Consider the following 13,045-nt stretch of genomic DNA (forward strand, 5'->3'; position numbering starts at 1 on the left):
AAGTCTGGCATTCTCTGGATTGATGGTGCTTTCAAGACAACTGGGAACTATGGGGGAAAAAACAAGGTTGAATCATGATGTCAGTGATCTTCAGGTCAGAGCTTTAGAAAGAGGACCGAGTTCCCGACATGGAATTCTGAGTTGGATGACCGTTCAAAACGTATTTTCCCAGTCTGAGCTCTTTTATCTGAGTTCGCAGTTGTGTTGAACTCACTGAAGTCTGAGATTACCCAGTTCCGAGTTTCCAGTTGTTTTGTACACGGCAGAAGTCATGCTGGTTTGACACCATGGCCAATGTTTTCAACCTTTTCTGGTCCACGGTGTTGACTGTTTTATCTTTTTAAGCTTGGAAAAAATACCCTTTCTTAGGGATTGGCATCCCGCTACCGGGACACCTGTCGACAACATCTGGTGAAATTGGAGGGCGCGCAATTCAAATAAATAATCGTAATATTAAACATTCATGAACATACAAGTATCTTATGTAATTTAAAAGCTTAAATTCTTGTTAATCTAACTGCGTTGTCCGATTTACAATAGGCTTTACAGCGAAAGCATACCATGCGATTGTCTGAGGACGGCGCCCCACAACATATTTTTCAACCAGCACAGGCTACACAAATAGCGATTAAATGAATCACTTACTTTTGAATATCTTTTGTTTGCAATCCCAAGGGTCCCAGCTACAACATGGTCGTTTTGTTAGATAAAATCCTTCTTTATATCCCAAAAAGTCAGTTTAGTTGGCGCCATTGATTTCAGTAATCCACTCGTTCAACATGCAGCCAAAGGAGTCCAAAAAGCTACCGCTAAACTTCGTCCAAACAAGTCAAATGACGTTTCTATTAATCCTCAGGTACCCTAAAATGTATATAAACTATAATATTTCATACGGAAAGTAGTATGTTCAATAGGAAAGTAAAATTAGTAAGTGCGCGTTGTGCTCTCTTCACCAAAACTCCAAATTCTTGCTTGTTTTTCAAAAAACAAGCCTGAAACCTTGAATAACGACTGTTGACATCTACTGGAAGCCATAGGAATTGCAAGCTGGGAGCCGGAATTACATAGGACCCATAGCTTTCCATTGTCAAAGCCTAGGACCTAAAAATTTAAAGAATTCTGGTTAGTTTTTCGCCTGCCATATCAATTCTGTGTTCATTCAAAGTGTTTTCTATCCAATGCTGCCAATTATATGCATATACTGGCTTCTGGGCCTGAGTAAAAGGCAGTTTACTTTGGGCACGTCAGTCAGGCGGAAATTCAGGAAACAAGACCCTATCCCAAATCAAATCCAAATCAAATTTGATTTGTCACGTGCTGAATACAACAGGTGTAGACCTTACCGTGAAATGCTTACTTACAAGCCCTTAACCAACAATGCAGTTTTAAGAATAATATGTACTAAATAAAATAAAGTCAAAAAATAAAAGTGCAACAATAAAATCACAATAACGAGGCTATATACAGGGGGTACCGGTACGGAGTCAATGTGGGGAGATACAGGTTAGTTGAGGTAATACATGTACATGTAGGTAGGGGTAAAGTGACTGCATAGATATTAAACAGTGACTTGGACCACACACCCACACCACTGAATAGCATGCTAGTGACTGCTTTGCAACGCTTACAGTTAGCCACTGATTCCTACCAAACCACTTTGTTGAATTTACAATTGTGTAATGTTGATATCCAATGGCCGATGAGCACCGGTAAGTTTAAAAAAATATATATATATTTTCATATTAAAAGGATTTGCCAGTAGATTGTCGACATGATTCATGAAGATGACTGCTTGTCTAGCTTGCTAGCGAAGATTTTGAAAGTATGATGTTGACATGATCAGTACAATCAAAGCTACTGTAGATATAACGTGATGTGACGTAATTGTATCTGTGGCATGACCTTGAGCCTTGGATGGGCACTTCTAATGTAACTCTATGGCAGCACCCAAGAGGCTTGCATTTTAGAGCTCTCCCAGTAGATTTTGTAGTGACATAGTGTCCCAATGAGTGACAGAACACTGAGTCAATCATGGCTCAACTAGAGAACATCACCAACCCCTACACTGGTTGCCACACCACCACAGAAAGCACTGAGCTAGGTCGAAAAGCAAAAAAGAGAATTTTTGTATGCAGATTTATTAATTCAATGATTTGTAAAATATTTGTTTACATTGTTTGCAAACTGATGTGACACGTATTCATACCAAAATAACATGCAAAACAGGCAACAACAACAAAAATGTAACCTGCCTTGAAAGAAGGGGCACCACTGTAAACATCTGCCAGACTGCAACTCAAATCTCTGTTTTACTCTCTTCAGATGTTCTTAGTTGYTCATCATTTATTACCTAGCCTCTCCAGTCTCCATAGCCTGTAATTAGGCCTACACTGCTGATGTAACCTKGTTGACGAGGCTGGAGTTTGGGAAGAGGTTTATTGACAGACACATTCTGTCCCTGTCCTAATCCGTGTGAGTTGACTGGGATCGGGGAAGAGGATATTTGACAGACACCCTTTGTTGTTCTAATCCAATTTCTCACGAGTCAATCCCCTGGAAAGGAAAAAAGATTCAGATCCCGAAAATGTGCTTTATTAGGCTACTTTTGTATTACTGTTGTATAAAGTTAAAGGACACTATTGTATTCATAAAGCTTCCAATTAGGCGTATGATAACAATGTATATGTCCAGCTGGTTGCAGTGAAAACGATGTAACGTAACATTTAAGGAGGCTAATGTCTGTTTGCACTAGAAACATTGTAGGCTAATGTTTTATCGCTTTGTTATTGTAGACAATAACTTACAATAACTACTTCTCAGGCCACTTCTACCATTGGCAAAAACAGACTCCCAATCACGTCAAAAGCTTCGTCATCATTCGGTCAGATGAGATGTGGGAGAAATATTTGCATCCGTCGGTCCATTCCTTCACACGCTCCGCTATTCTTTTAGCAGGGACGTCCTGTTAATTTTCCCCGGTAGACTAAAGGGGATAGGAAATCGGCAGCTTTCTCGCCATTTTGAGAAAAACCTTTCGGACTTGCATATTGGGATTTATGCTGTTTTAACTGAAAATAAGAATTGTGGGTTTTATAGTTTTTGACATGCTTAACTAACTATAACAGTAGGGCTTCTTATGTATTAAGGTTTGAATTGCTGACTCTTGTGAACCTGCATTTTCCATTGTTCTCACTCTTACCAGTGTTCAGGGCCTAACCATGATATCAGCCTGAAATGTGTGTGTGTTAAAGATAGCGCTGTACTGTATGAAATATGTGTGTGTATGCAACAAATGTATCAGAAGTGTGAATCTGTACTGTGTGACCGAGACTGTGCTAATCTTAGAGAGACACAGGAGGGGGGCGAATCAGGAGACTGCTGAATAGACAATAACAGATAAACTATACACACGAAAAACATATGTGAGGTCTGAGTAATGCACTATAACCCAATACTATAACAAACATGATTGAATATTAGCAACTGTATCATATGTGATTGAATACTATAACAAACGTGATTAGCAACTGTATTAAATGTGATTGAATATTAGCTAACTGTTGGTCTGGGCGCCTGGATGTCTGTGTGGTGTGCCGAAAGTAACAGTTAGCTCAGATAAGAAGCTGGGAAGCTGTAGTTAGCCTTGAGCGAGAACAGTGGACATTGTATAACAGGTGTGAATAGCTCAGACAATATTACAGAGCTGTCTGACCCCAGTCTTTGGGGTGAAGAAGCGTAATCTACACAGCAACAGCGACGGGACAACAGAGAGCGCAAAGGGGCTAGGACTAGCTTAGGTGCCAACATCAACGATAGGCTGGGTAAGTCTAAACCACGCCCAGTCTCTACTCTGACAGGCCGGCTCGGAAGTGGGAACTATCTCTGTCATGAGTATTTATTATAATGTCTTTGTCAGTACAAAGTGTCTCTCTGTTTCCACCCTGCGGGTGGGGGCATGGACCGTATATACGAAAAATGCATTTGCCATTTATAAACTTTTGAATTAAACAATTATTTTAATCAAGTTCAGGTGTCCTATTGTTCCTATCTCAGTTGAACTTACGCAACCCTAACAGACCTCATGTCCTGATTGTTGTTCATTCTGGATTTGTGGAGAACGTGAGTATTTTGGATTTCATCGCGAGTTTCCTCTAGCAACTCAATTGACAACTTCCATCTCATTGCTCTTTCAAAGCAACTTAAAAGAAACAAGCAAAGCTACACAATTGCCGATTTCTGTTTTGGGGACAACTTCTGTTAACAACACCGTGCAAAGTTGTCTATTCTATTCAGGGCAAATCGAATCTTGCCTATCTTAAACATTTACTTTTCTTGAACAAAATAAGAGTGGAATTTGCTTTATAACGGAATCAGCCTATACATTAACAATTTACCTGAATCTCAGTCATATTATTTGCTGAAAAACTAGTATGGGTAGTCAACCGAGGTAAAGACAGTTTCAACTTGGATATTCGTGCTTTCAAACCACTTGAGCCACAGACTCCAAATAAATGTAATCTTATTTTCATGATTTGGACATTAATTCGCTTTCCAAAGCTAATAAACATGTGTAAATGTGAGCAGCTTTTTGTATTCCTAGTTTAATTAGTTAGGGAGCTTAAACAAAGTACAAACTTCTTTTACTTTGAATTTCAAAAACTCCTTGGTCATGTGACCTACTTGACTCAAACAAGGTTAAGAATGTCCACTGACTACACTTCTATATTGCACACCTTTTAGCTTGTCCATTTTCATCTTACTAAATTTTACATTAATTTTTCAAAATGTTACATTTCAATAGCTCCTTGGTGATGTGACCTACTGACTTCAAACAAGGTTCAGAACGTACACTCAGTGGGCCTTGACATTGCACACCGTTTAGTTTGTCCATTTATCATTTCACATGTTTTCACATGAATTTTTCAAACGTTCTAATTTCAATAGCTCCTTGGTTATGTGACATACTGGACTCAAACAAGGTTCCGAATGTTCACTCAGTGGGCCCACGCATTGCACACCCTTTAGTTTGTCCTTTCCCCCACCCGCCATTCGCCAGAGCGAGAGACCACAGTTCACGGAGCAAAAAAGTTTGAGTTTGAAATGTGCTCCGCCGCTGCTGAATCGACGGGAGGGGAGACCTTAATCCCCCGCCTGCGCCGGAGCGCAGAGCGGTTGGCTAGGTACCCGGAGCAGCGCAAGGGACCTGGGTGAGATCCAAGCTCTTGATGTTGGATACCGAGACGGGAAGACCCGGTTCACTGGCAACCCCAGATCCCCTTCAGACGTGCCCGACTCACCTGCCCACAGGTGCACCATGTGGCCGTGCCTAACGGGGAAAGGGGGTGTGTAGACAGTCGGGCGCAACCCAGGCGACATGGAGATGCGGGGAACCGAGCTCGGCAGGACCGGAAGCCACCCTCCCGGCCAAGAACCCCGCGCCGATGGAAGGGAGAGATGGGGGGAGTGAGCCCCCTACCCAGCCCACAGCAGCATTTTGTTTTTGGAGCACAGCCCCGCGCCGGCGGCTGACAACCCGTTAATGATCCTTCTGCAGGTTCACCTATGGCAATGGTTCCCACACTTTTTATAGTCCCGTACCCTTTCAAACATTCAACCTCCAGCTGCGTACCCCCTCTAGCACCAGGGTCAGCACACTCTCAAATGTTGTTTTTTGCCGTCATTGTACATCTGCCACACACACACACACACACTATGATACATTTATTAAACATTAGAATTAGTCAGTTTTTGTCACAACCTGGCTCATGGGAAGTGACAAAGAGCTCTTATAGGACCAGGGCACAAATAATAATATAATAATCAATCATTTTTCTCTTTATTTAACCATCTTACATATAAAACCTTATTTGTTCTTCGAAATTGTGAACCGAGGTAAAGACAGTTGTATTGGAGAGAGTCTTTCTTAAATCATTTTCCACACAGTCTGTGCCTGTATTTAGTTTTCATGCTAGTGAGGGCCGAGAAACCACTCTCACATAGATACAGTTGAAGTTGGAAGTTTACATACACTTAGATTGGAGTCATTAAAACTTGTTTTTCAACCAGTCCACAAATCTCTTGTTAACTATAGTTTTAGTTTTGGCTAAAACTATAGTTTTGGCAGGTCGGTTAGGACATCTACTTCGTGCATGACACTAGTAATTTTTCCAACAATTGTTTACAGACAGATTATTTCACTTATAATTCACTGTATCACAATTCCAGTTGATCAGAAATTGACATACACTAAGTTGACTGTGCCTTTAAACAGCTCGGAAAAATCCAGAAAATGATGGCTTTAGATGGTGTCATGGCTTTAGAAGCTTCTGATAGGCTAATTGACATAATTTGAGTCAATTGGTGTACCTGTGGATGTATTTCAAGGCCTACCTTCAAACTCAGTGCCTCTTTGCTTGACATCATGGGAAAATCAAAAGAAATCAGCCAAAACCTCAGAAAAAAATTTGTAGATCTCCACAAGTCTGGTTCATCCTTTGGATCAATTTCCAAACGCCTGAAGGTACCATGTTCATCTGTACAAGCAATAGTACGCAAGTGTAAACACCATGGGACCACGCAGCCGTCATACCGCTCAGGAAGGAGACGTGTTCTGTCTCCTAGAGATGAATGTCCTTTGGTGCGGAAAGTGCAAATCAATCCCAGAACAACAGCAAAGAACCTTGTGAAGATAGAGGAAACAGGTACAAAAGTATCTATATCCACGAGTCCTATATCAACATAACCTGAAAGGTTCAGCAAGGAAGAAGCCACTGCACCAAAACCGCCATAAAAAAGCCAGACTACGGTTTGCAACTGCACATGGGGACAAAGATTGTACTTTTTGGAGGAATGTTCTCTGGTCTGATGAAACAAAAATAGAACTGTTTGGCCATAATGACCATCGTTATGTTTGGAGGAAAAAGGGGGAGGCTTGCAGGTTAAGAACACCATCCCAACCTTGAAACATGGGGGTGGCAGCATCATGTTGGGCTGCAGGAGGGACTGGTGCGCTTCACAAAATAGATGGCATCATGAGGAGGGAAATTATGTGGATATATTGAAGCAACATCTCAAGACATCAGTCAGGAAGTTAAAGCTTGGTCGTAAATGGGTCTTCCAAATGGACAATGACCCCAAGCATACTTCCAAASTTGTGGCAAAATGGCAACAGAGTCAAGGTATCGGAGTGGCAATCACAAAGACCTGACATCAATCCTATAGAAAATTTGTAGGCAGAACTGAAAAAGCATGTGTGAGCAAGGAGGCCTACAATCCTGACTCAGTTATACCAGCTCTGTCAGGAGGAATGGGCCAAAATTCACCCAACTTATTGTGGGAAGCTTGTGGAAGGCTACCCAAAATGTTTTACCCAAGTTGAACAATTTAAAGGCAATGCTACCAAATACTAATTGAGTGTATGTAAACTTCTGACCCACTGGCAATGTGATGAAAGAAATAAAAGCTGAAATAAATCATTCTCTCTACTATTATTCTGACATTTCACATTCTTAAAATAAACTGCTAACCCTAACTGACCTTAGACAGGGATTTTTTACTAGGATTAAATGTCAGAAATTGTGAAAAACTTGAGTTTAAATGGATTTGGCTAAGGTGGATGTAAACTTCCGACTTCAGCTGTATATTTACGGCGAGTAAATTGATATTCTGAAAGTAGTTTGAGGGTTGTAAGTCACATGACCAGGGAATTATTGAAATGYAAAAAAATCATGTAAAACCGTGTGAGATTTAAAATGGACAAACGAAAGTGTATGCAATGTGTAGTTCCACTGCGTGTACATTATGAACCTTGTTTGAGTCCAGTAGGTCACATGACCAAAAGCTATTGAAATTAGAAACATTGAAGATGTATGTAAAATTGTGTTWAAATGGACAAACAAAAGGTTGTGCTACATATAAGGCTCCTCYGTGGATATTCTGAACCTAGTTTGAGGGTTGTAGGTCATAAGACTAAGGAGCTATTTCAATTTGAAAGTTATAAAATGTACACTACTGTTCAAAAGTTTGGGGTCACTTAGAAATGTCCTTGTTTTCCATGAAAACATACATGAAATGAGTTGCAAAATGAATAGAAAATATAGTCAAGACGTTGACAAGGTTATAAATAATGATTTTTAATTGAAATAGTAATTGTGTCCTTCAAACTTTGCTTTCGTCAAAGAATCCTCTATTTGCATCAATTACAGCCTTGCAGACCTTTGGCATTTTAGTTCAATTTGTTGACGTCATTTGAAGAGATTACACCCCATGCTTCCTAAAGCACCTCCCACAAAATTGGATTGGCTTGATGGGCACTTCATACGGTCAAGCAGCTCCCACAACAGCTCAAAGGGTTGAGATCCGGTGACTGTGATGGCCACTCCATAATATACAGAATACCAGCTGACTGCTTCTGCCCTAAATAGTTCTTGCATAGTTTGGAGCTGTGCTTTGGGTCATTGTCCTGTTGTAGCAGGAAATTGGCTCCAATTTAAGCGCTGTTTACAGGGCATGGCGTTGCAAAATGGAGTGATAGCCTTCCTTCTTCAAGATCCCTTTGACCCTGTACAAATCTCCCACATTACCACCACCAAAGCACCCCCAGACCATRACATTGCCTCCACCATGKTTGACAGATGGCGTCAAGCACTCCTCCAGCATCTTTTCATGTTTTTCTGCGTCTCACGYATGTTCTTCTTTAGATTTGTCTGTCCATAACATTTTTTCCCCAATCTTCCTCTGTCCAGTGTCTGTGTTCATTTGCCCATCTTAATCTTTTGTTTTTATCGGTCTGAGATGTGGCTTTTTCTTTGCAAATCTGCCTAGAAGGCCAGCATCCCGGAGTCGCCTCTTCACTGTTGATGTTGAGACTAGTGTTTTGCGGGTACTATTTAATGAAYCTGCCAGTTGAAAAAAAGTGAGGCGTCTGTTTCTCAAACTAGACACTCTAATGTACTTGTCCTCTTGCTCAGTTGTGCACTGGGGCCTCCCACTCCTCTTTCTATTCTGGTTAGAGCCAGTTTGCGCTGTTCTGTGAAGGGAGTAATACACAGCGTTGTACGAGATCTTCAGTTTCTTGGCAATTTCTCGCATGGAATAGCCTTCCTTTCTCAGAACAAGAATAGACTGACGAGTATTCAAACCCACAAATGCTGAAGCTCCAGATACTCAACTAGTCTAAAGATGACCAGTTTTGTTGCTTCTTTAATCAGGACAACAGTTTTCAGCTGTGCTAACATAATTGCAAAAGTGTTTTCTAATGATCAATTAGTCTTTTAAAATGATCAACTTGGATTAGCTAACACAACGTGCCATTGGAACACAGGAATGATGGTTGCTGATAATGGGCCTCTGTACGCCTATGTAGATATTCCATAAAAAATCTGCCGTTTCCAGCTACAATAGTCATTTACAATATTAGCAATGTCTACACTGTATTTGGGATGAATTTGATGTTTTAATGGACAAACAAATAGAAATGTCCTTGTTTTAGAAAGAAAAGCTAAGTGACCCAACCTTTTGAACGGTAGTGTATGTAAAATTGTTTGAGATGAAAATGGACAAACAAAAAGTTGTGCAATATCTATATAAGGCTTGTCAGTGGATATTCTGACAGCAGTTTGAGGGTTTTAGGTCACATGACCAGAGAGCTATTGAAATTAGAAACAATGGAAAAATAAAGAACACCATGTAAAATCACCTGAGATGAAAATGGATGAACTAAAGGGTGTGCAATGTTTAAGGTTAGTGACTGGATGTTCTGAAAATAGTTTGAGGGTTGTAGGTCATAAGGCTAAGGAGCTATTGACATTTGAATATTTTAAAATTTATCGTAAAATCTCATGAGATGCAAATGGACAAACAAAAGGGTGTGTAGGCCCACTGAGTGTACATTATGAACCTTGTTTATGGTGTGTGGGTCACATGACCAAGGCGCTATTGAATTTCAAAAATAAATAATTTAAAATAATGTGAGATGTAAACCAACTAAAAAAAGTGTGTGCAATGTGTGTCTATACCAGTTTCGAAAGTTTTAGGAGTAATGGTTAAAGAGATATTTAAATTAGAATTTTTTATTTGTCACTATGTTGACGGTCCCTAACTGCTGTTGGTGGACGTAAGGAAAACTACAGGTGAATATCCATCGAATATCCAACCTGAATCTGTCTTTACCTCAGTCGAAAGTCATAGTTTCAATGACTAAACAACGAAAACAGGTAAAAAAGCACAGGTAGGATAATTCTCCTTTTGTGACATTGCATCGTTCCTGCCCTGATGTTGAAGCTAGTTTCCTCTGGCGGTATAGGAATGAGTCATGGACGATCACAACACGGTTGAATTTTTACAGAGAACTTTGTACAGTCTGTGTTGGAACAATACATGGCAAAACAACAATTGTCTCTATGCCAGAGTTTCACTGAAAAATGGGCTGCGGTAGGCCTGCAGGCAACATTTTCTCATGTCATTATAGTGAATCTGTCAATCTTAAAACCACTAGGTCAGCGGTCACTCAAGTAGGCGTTCTTGTACACTGGACAGACAGACTTGGCTCATTTCACAAAGGTAGGGACTGTAGTCTATTTTATTCCCTGTTGAAATGGGTCATCACACAGTTAATTCAGCACAATAGCAGGGGGACTTGCAGTGCACAGTAGCACTTACAGGGGGCATGAATCTCTTGTCACAGCAGGGAGTCTTTGATTCCAAATTAAATGGGATATTCTTCTATTAAGAATTCTGTCAAAGTTCTGGAGCAAAACGATATGCTCAAACACTCAGAAAACAGTAGTCTTATAGATATTCATGTAAATTCCACTGAACAAGTTAAATAAGGTCATGATGACAACTTTTAAAGGGGCAATCTGGGATTCGACCTGCCACTTGTTTTGGTAAACACCTGAGTTATGGGGCTTGAGAAATGTAACCACACTCAAATAATGCATATACAGAGCAATGGATGCAAGTAAGAAAATAAATATGTCCGTGACTCAACTCATCTCCCGTCACCTCCGTCTGACAGTTTTACAGACTACATAACCAGAGGGTTCTTTATTTAACAAGGGAAGTCACATTGAGGTGGATCTTTTTCTAAATGTGGCTTGTTTGTCACTTACTCAAGTCATGTTGGGAAATACATGACCTGAAGTGAAAAAGTTCCWTAGCCATCGTGTAGGAGCTTTGGTGTTTCCCTGTCTTTATCTTCATCCACTGTCTCTCTCATTTCAAGTCATTATAAAAGGATGATTTATATCATGTGAGACAAACATTACTGGAGAGCGAGCTATCATATGATGCAAACATTATGATCAGATGCTTCTTATTTAGTTATCAGACCACTGAGGAGGCTTGCCCTTACAAAATAGGCTCGTACAGTAAAGGTGGTTTCACAGACACCACCTTTTTAATTTTAGTCCTTGACTAAAAAACTAATTAGGATTAGGTTTAATCTGTGTCTGGGGACAAAGCAATCTAAAAGTTCAGGTTTCAATCATAACTCTACTAACATGAGCAACCAGACATGAGTGACATCTACAGTACAGTGTAATCAATGTGGTATATATTGTCTGTGATCCCAGTGACAGTGAGTTGTGTGGGAGCAGCAGAGTAGGCTGGTATTTCCTGTGTGCATGTTGCTCTGTCCCTTAGGAATGATAGGAATGTCCTTCTTCTGCCTCTGCAGATTTATTAACCTTTCATTCCCCCTGCTACTAGCCTGGTGCTGAATCCGTTTGCACTCTCATGCCAACTCCTGCTAGCGTGACAATGCATCTGGGACCAGGCTATTTCTCTGCTCCATCTCTTTGTAACAGGCTGCTGGAGGTGGCAGTACTGTCTGGGAGTGAAATTGCCTGCAGGAGTTCAGTTAGCCTCAATACAAGGTTCTTCTTCCCTAAAAGCCACATTCTGTCATTTCAACAGGCCTGAATCAATGGGATGAATTGAAATAACCATTAAACAGCAGGGATAATGGCAGGATATGACGTTAAGGCTGATGCACTTTTGAAACCATAGCTCAGTTAGCCTGTAGTCTACAAGGTTCGATCTTTCTTGGAACACTGCTAGATCAAACCACAGTTCAGTCCATAAGACGGAGGGAGAAGCTGAGGGTGAACCATAACAGACATACCTGCCATATCTAACTTCCTTAGTCCTCATTAGAACGACCCAGCTCTCCAGGCCTTGACAGCCCCATTACCATGCTGGGCCCAGTATGTATAATTTGGGCTCCTGAGTGGCGCAGCTGTCTAGGGCACTGCATCTCAGTGCTAGAGGTGCCACTACAGATCCTGGTTCGATTTCGGGCTGTATCACAACCGGCCGTGATTGGGATAGGGCGGTGCACAATTGTCCCAGTGTCGTCCGGGTTTGGCCGGTGTAGGCCATCATTGTAAATAAGAATTTGTTCTTAACTGACTTCCCTAGTTAAATAAAAATACAAAAGTCTCAGAGTAGAAGTGCTGATCGGGGATCAGGTCCATGTAATCTTATTCATTAAGACCTAAAAGGCTAAACTGATCCCAGATCAGCATTTCTACTCTGAGACGCTCCCTTGGGCTCCTACAGCCCCTGAGCTCCCTCCATAGTTATTTATAGCATGAAAGGAACTTTTCCAGTGCCACTAGTTGTCTTCATACATACTGTAGGCTGTAACCCATTGGCTGTGGTAAATGTAATAGTGGGGGTAGGGAGTTGGTAAGGAGATTGCAGAGTAACTACTGTGCTTAGATTATTTTTTAGAAGTTAGGCCTGTATCTCTGTGGTGAGGTTGGTGGCTGTGATGGATACAGATTGAAACCGGTGTTTTGCGTCTGTTGACTGGGAATCAATTGCTAGATTGTATGATGATTACAGCGTGTCTGCTCTCCATTGTGCTGGGTGGAGGTAGTCTGGCATTGCAAGACATTACAGTATTCTCTAACATGGAAACTTATGACAGCTGGTGTCGAGGCTATGGTGGAGGGCATGGATGACATCAGAGCTCAGGTTAATGTACTAGCCTATATTTCCAAGTTCCTTGTCCCAGATCTGTTAGTGATGTCTTGCAAAA

At 40.9% G+C, this 13,045-nt stretch overlaps 1 protein-coding gene across 1 annotated transcript in view; it reads left to right on the forward strand.

Annotated features, from left to right (window-relative positions):
* Nucleotides 1-4,079: 4,079 nt before the first annotated feature.
* The window catches only part of LOC111978435 (stonin-1), a 29,206-nt gene continuing 20,240 nt past the window's right edge, over nucleotides 4,080-13,045 (forward strand). The window contains exon 1 of the mRNA XM_070448682.1: nucleotides 4,080-4,119. The gene's annotated coding sequence lies outside the window, so the exon portion shown is untranslated. The remainder of the gene's footprint in view (nucleotides 4,120-13,045) is intronic.

This window comes from Salvelinus sp. IW2-2015, linkage group LG18 (genome assembly GCF_002910315.2).
Source record: "Salvelinus sp. IW2-2015 linkage group LG18, ASM291031v2, whole genome shotgun sequence".
Lineage (NCBI taxonomy): Eukaryota > Metazoa > Chordata > Actinopteri > Salmoniformes > Salmonidae > Salvelinus > Salvelinus sp. IW2-2015.